Raw genomic sequence first — 7,390 nt, 5'->3', positions numbered from 1 at the left:
TTGTTTTATCTTATGCTTTATTAAATTGTATTTATGTTGTTTTATCCTATGCTTTATTTCATTGTATTTATGTTGTTTTATCCTATGCTTTATTAAATTGAATTTATGTTGTTTTATCCTATGCTTTATTAAATTGTATTTAATTTGTTTTATCCTATGCTTTATTAAATTGTATTTATGTAGTTTTAGCCTATGCTTTATTAAATTGTATTTATGTTGTTTTATCCTATGCTTTATTAAATTGTATTTATGTTGTTTTATCCTATGCTTTATTAAATTGTATTTATGTTGTTTTATCCTATGCTTTATCAATTGTATTTATGTTGTTTTATCCTATGCTTTATTAAATTGTATTTATGTTGTTTTGTCCTATGCTTTATTAAATTGTATTTATGTTGTTTTAACCTATGCTTTATCAATTGTATTTATGTTGTTTTATCCTATGCTTTATTAAATTGTATTCATGTTGTTTTATCTTATGCTTTATTAAATTGTATTTATGTTGTTTTATCCTATGCTTTATTTCATTGTATTTATGTTGTTTTATCCTATGCTTTATTAAATTGAATTTATGTTGTTTTATCCTATGCTTTATTAAATTGTATTTAATTTGTTTTATCCTATGCTTTATTAAATTGTATTTATGTAGTTTTAGCCTATGCTTTATTAAATTGTATTTATGTTGTTTTATCCTATGCTTTATTAAATTGTATTTATGTTGTTTTATCCTATGCTTTATTAAATTGTATTTATGTTGTTTTATCCTATGCTTTATCAATTGTATTTATGTTGTTTTATCCTATGCTTTATTAAATTGTATTTATGTTGTTTTGTCCTATGCTTTATTAAATTGTATTTATGTTGTTTTAACCTATGCTTTATTAAATTGTATTTATGTTGTTTTATCCTATGCTTTATTAAAATGTATTTATGTAGTTTTATCCTATGCTTTCTTAAATTGTATTTATGTTGTTTAAACCTATGCTTTATTAAATTGTATTCATGTTGTTTTATCTTATGCTTTACTAAATTATATTCATGTTGTTTTATCTTATGCTTTATTAAATTGTATTTATTTTGTTTTAACATATGCTTTATTAAATTGTATTTATGTTGTTTTATCCTATGCTTTATTAAATTGTATTTATGTTGTTTTGTCCTATGCTTTATTAAATTGTATTTATGTTGTTTTATCCTATGCTTTATTAAATTGTATTTCTTTGGTTTTATCCTATGCTTTATTAAATTGTATTTATGTTGTTTTAAACTATGCTTTATTAAATTGTATTTATGTTGTTTTATCCTATGCTTTATTAAAATGTATTTATGTAGTTTTATCCTATGCTTTCTTAAATTGTATTTATGTTGTTTAAACCTATGCTTTATTAAATTGTATTCATGTTGTTTTATCTTATGCTTTACTAAATTATATTCATGTTGTTTTATCTTATGCTTTATTAAATTGTATTTATTTTGTTTTAACATATGCTTTATTAAATTGTATTTATGTTGTTTTGTCCTATGCTTTATTAAATTGTATTTATGTTGTTTATCCTATGTTTCATTAAAATGTATTTATGTTGTTTTATCCTATGCTTTATTAAATTGTATTTATGTTGTTTTAAACTATGCTTTATTAAATTGTATTTATGTTGTTTTATCCTATGCTTTATTAAATTGTATTTCTGTGGTTTTATCCTATGCTTTATTAAATTGTATTTATGTTGTTTTAAACTATGCTTTATTAAATTGTATTTATGTTGTTTTGTCCAATGCTTTATTAAATTGTATTTATGTTGTTTTAACCTATGTTTTATTAAATTTTATTTATGTTGTTTTATCTTATGCTTTATTAAATTGTATTTATGTTGTTTTATCCTATGCTTTATTAAATTGTATTTATGTTGTTTTATCCTATGCTTTATTAAATTGTATTTTTGTTGTTTTATCCTATGCTTTATTAAATTTTGTTCATGTTGTTTTATCCTATGCTTTATTAAATTTTATTTATGTTGTTTTATCCTGTGCTTTATTAAATTGTATTTATGTTGTTTTATCCTATGCTTTATTAAATTGAATTTATGTTGTTTTATCCTATGCTTTATTAAATTGTATTTATGTTGTTTTAACCTATGCTTTATTAAATTGTATTTATGTTGTTTTATCCTATGCTTTATTAAATTGTATTTATGTTGTTTTATCCTATGCTTTATTAAATTGTATTTATGTTGTTTTATCCTATGCTTTATTAACTTGTATTTATGTTGTTTTAACCGATGCTTTATTAAATTGTATATATGTTGTTTTGTCCTATGCTTTATTAAATTGCATTTATGTTGTTTTATCCTATGCTTTATTAAATTGAATTTATGTTGTTTTATCCTATGCTTTATTAAATTGTATTTATGTTGTTTTAACCTATACTTTATTAAATTGTATTTATGTTGTTTTATCCTATGCTTAATTAACTTGTATTTATGTTGTTTTAACCTATGCTTTATTAAATTGTATTTATGTTGTTTTATCCTATGCTTTATTAAATTGTATTCATGTTGTTTTATCCTATGCTTTATTAAATTGTATTTATGTTGTTTTATCCTATGCTTTATTAACTTGTATTTATGTTGTTTTAACCTATGCTTTATTGAATTGTATTTATGTTGTTTTGTCCTATGCTTTATTAAATTGTATTTATGTTGTTTTAACCTATGCTTTATTAAATTGTATTTATGTTGTTTTATCCTATGCTTTATTAAACTGTATTCATGTTGTTTTATCCTATGCTTTATTAAATTGTATTTATGTTGTTTTATCCTATGCTTTATTAAATTGTATTTATGTTGTTTTATCCTATGCTTTATTAAATTGTATTTATGTTGTTTTATCCTATGCTTTATAAATTGTATTTATGTTGTTTTATCCTATGCTCTATTAAATTGTATTTATGTTGTTTTATCCTATGCTTTATTAAATTGTATTTATGTTGTTTTATCCTATGCTTTATTAAATTGTATTTATGTTGTTTTATCCTATGCTTTATTAAATTGTATTTATGTTGTTTTATCCTATGCTTTATTAAATTGTATTTATTTTGTTTTATCCTATGCTTTATTAACTTGTATTTATGTTGTTTTAACTGATGCTTCATTAAATTGTATTTATGTTGTTTTGTCCTATGCTTTATTAAATTGTATTTATGTTGTTTTATCCTATGCTTTATTAACTTGTATTTATGTTGTTTTAACCGATGCTTTATTAAATTGTATATATGTTGTTTTGTCCTATGCTTTATTAAATTGCATTTATGTTGTTTTATCCTATGCTTTATTAAATTGAATTTATGTTGTTTTATCCTATGCTTTATTAAATTGTATTTATGTTGTTTTAACCTATACTTTATTAAATTGTATTTATGTTGTTTTATCCTATGCTTAATTAACTTGTATTTATGTTGTTTTAACCTATGCTTTATTAAATTGTATTTATGTTGTTTTATCCTATGCTTTATTAAATTGTATTCATGTTGTTTTATCCTATGCTTTATTAAATTGTATTTATGTTGTTTTATCCTATGCTTTATTAACTTGTATTTATGTTGTTTTAACCTATGCTTTATTGAATTGTATTTATGTTGTTTTGTCCTATGCTTTATTAAATTGTATTTATGTTGTTTTAACCTATGCTTTATTAAATTGTATTTATGTTGTTTTATCCTATGCTTTATTAAACTGTATTCATGTTGTTTTATCCTATGCTTTATTAAATTGTATTTATGTTGTTTTATCCTATGCTTTATTAAATTGTATTTATGTTGTTTTATCCTATGCTTTATTAAATTGTATTTATGTTGTTTTATCCTATGCTTTATAAATTGTATTTATGTTGTTTTATCCTATGCTCTATTAAATTGTATTTATGTTGTTTTATCCTATGCTTTATTAAATTGTATTTATGTTGTTTTATCCTATGCTTTATTAAATTGTATTTATGTTGTTTTATCCTATGCTTTATTAAATTGTATTTATGTTGTTTTATCCTATGCTTTATTAAATTGTATTTATTTTGTTTTATCCTATGCTTTATTAACTTGTATTTATGTTGTTTTAACTGATGCTTCATTAAATTGTATTTATGTTGTTTTGTCCTATGCTTTATTAAATTGTATTTATGTTGTTTTAACCTATGCTTTATTAAATTGTATTTATGTTGTTTTATCCTATGCTTTATTAAATTTTATTTATGTTGTTTTATCCTATGCTTTATTAACTTTTATTTATGTTGTTTTAACCTATGCTTTATTAAATTGTATACATGTTGTTTTATCCTATGCTTTATTAAATTGTATTTATGTTGTTTATCCTATGTTTCATTAAATTGTATTTATGTTGTTTTATCCTATGCTTTATTAAATTGTATTTATGTTGTTTTGTCCTATGCTTTATTAAATTGTATTTATGTTGTTTTATCCTATGCTTTATTAAATTGTATTTCTGAGGTTTTATCCAATGCTTTATTAAATTGTATTTATGTTGTTTTAAACTATGCTTTATTAAATTGTATTTATGTTGTTTTGTCCTATGCTTTATTAAATTGTATTTATGTTATTTTAACCTATGCTTTATTAAATTTTATTTATGTTGTTTTATCCTATGCTTTGTTAAATTGTATTTATGTTGTTTTAAACTATGCTTTATTAAATTGTATTTATGTTGTTTTGTCCTATGCTTTATTAAATTGTATTTATGTTGTTTTAACCTATGTTTTATTAAATTTTATTTATGTTGTTTTATCCTATGCTTTATTAAATTGTATTTCTGTGGTTTTATCCTATGCTTTATTAAATTGTATTTATGTTGTTTTAAACTATGCTTTATTAAATTGTATTTATGTTGTTTTGTCCAATGCTTTATTAAATTGTATTTATGTTGTTTTAACCTATGTTTTATTAAATTTTATTTATGTTGTTTTATCTTATGCTTTATTAAATTGTATTTATGTTGTTTTATCCTATGCTTTATTAAATTGTATTTATGTTGTTTTATCCTATGCTTTATTAAATTGTATTTATGTTGTTTTATCCTATGCTTTATTAAATTGTATTTTTGCTGTTTTATCCTATGCTTTATTAAATTTTGTTCATGTTGTTTTATCCTATGCTTTATTAAATTTTATTTATGTTGTTTTATCCTGTGCTTTATTAAATTGTATTTATGTTGTTTTATCCTATGCTTTATTAAATTGAATTTATGTTGTTTTATCCTATGCTTTAATAAATTGTATTTATGTTGTTTTAACCTATGCTTTATTAAATTGTATTTATGTTGTTTTATCCTATGCTTTATTAAATTGTATTTATGTTGTTTTATCCTATGCTTTATTAAATTGTATTTATGTTGTTTTATCCTATGCTTTATTAACTTGTATTTATGTTGTTTTAACCGATGCTTTATTAAATTGTATTTATGTTGTTTTGTCCTATGCTTTATTAAATTGCATTTATGTTGTTTTATCCTATGCTTTATTAAATTGAATTTATGTTGTTTTATCCTATGCTTTATTAAATTGTATTTATGTTGTTTTAACCTATACTTTATTAAATTGTATTTATGTTGTTTTATCCTATGCTTAATTAACTTGTATTTATGTTGTTTTAACCTATGCTTTATTAAATTGTATTTATGTTGTTTTATCCTATGCTTTATTAAATTGTATTCATGTTGTTTTATCCTATGCTTTATTAAATTGTATTTATGTTGTTTTATCCTATGCTTTATTAACTTGTATTTATGTTGTTTTAACCTATGCTTTATTGAGTTGTATTTATGTTGTTTTGTCCTATGCTTTATTAAATTGTATTTATGTTGTTTTAACCTATGCTTTATTAAATTGTATTTATGTTGTTTTATCCTATGCTTTATTAAACTGTATTCATGTTGTTTTATCCTATGCTTTATTAAATTGTATTTATGTTGTTTTTTCCTATGCTTTATTAAATTGAATTTATGTTGTTTTATCCTATGCTTTATTCAATTTTATTTATGTTTTTTTATCCTATGCTTTATTAAATTGTATTTATGTTGTTTTACACTATGCTTTATTAAATTGTATTTATGTTATTTTGACCTATGCTTTACTTACTTGTATTTATGTTGTTGTATCCTATGCTTTATTAAATTGTATTTATGTTGTTTTATCCTGTGCTTTATTAAATTGTATTTATGTGGTTTTATCCTATGCTTTATTAAATAGTATTTATGTTGTTTAATCCTATGCTTTATTAAATTGTATTTATGTTGTTTTATCCTATGCTTTATTAAATTGTATTTATTTTGTTTTAACATATGCTTTATTAAATTGTATTTATGTTGTTTTGTCCTATGCTTTATTAAATTGTATTTATGTTGTTTATCCTATGTTTCATTAAATTGTATTTATGTTGTTTTATCCTATGCTTTATTAAAATGTATTTATGTAGTTTTATCCTATGCTTTCTTAAATTGTATTTATGTTGTTTAAACCTATGCTTTATTAAATTGTATTCATGTTGTTTTATCTTATGCTTTACTAAATAATATTCATGTTGTTTTATCTTATGCTTTATTAAATTGTATTTATTTTGTTTTAACATATGCTTTATTAAATTGTATTTATGTTGTTTTGTCCTATGCTTTATTAAATTGTATTTATGTTGTTTATCCTATGTTTCATTAAATTGTATTTATGTTGTTTTATCCTATGCTTTATTAAATTGTATTTATGTTGTTTTGTCCTATGCTTTATTAAATTGTATTTATGTTGTTTTATCCTATGCTTTATTAAATTATATTTCTGTGGTTTTATCCTATGCTTTATTAAATTGTATTTCTGTGGTTTTATCCTATGCTTTATTAAATTGTATTTATGTTGTTTTAAACTATGCTTTATTAAATTGTATTTATGTTGTTTATCCTATGTTTCATTAAATTGTATTTATGTTGTTTTATCCTATGCTTTATTAAATTGTATTTATGTTGTTTTATCCTATGCTTTATTAAATTTTATTTATGTTGTTTTATCCTGTGCTTTATTAAATTGTATTTATGTTGTTTTATCCTATGCTTTATTAAATTGAATTTATGTTGTTTTATCCTATGCTTTATTAAATTGTATTTATGTTGTTTTAACCTATGCTTTATTAAATTGTATTTATGTTGTTTTATCCTATGCTTTATTAAATTTTATTTATGTTGTTTTATCCTATGCTTTATTAAATTGTATTTATGTTGTTTTAAACTATGCTTTATTAAATTGTATTTATGTTGTTTTGTCCTATGCTTTATTAAATTGTATTTATGTTGTTTTATCCTATGCTCTATTAAATTGTATTTATGTTGTTTTATCCTATGCTTTA

Source organism: Phyllobates terribilis, unplaced genomic scaffold (assembly GCF_046119375.1).
Source record: "Phyllobates terribilis strain yellow unplaced genomic scaffold, ASM4611937v1 Scaffold_20__1_contigs__length_20440879, whole genome shotgun sequence".
NCBI classification, from domain to species: domain Eukaryota; kingdom Metazoa; phylum Chordata; class Amphibia; order Anura; family Dendrobatidae; genus Phyllobates; species Phyllobates terribilis.
This window is presented reverse-complemented; position numbering follows the sequence as displayed.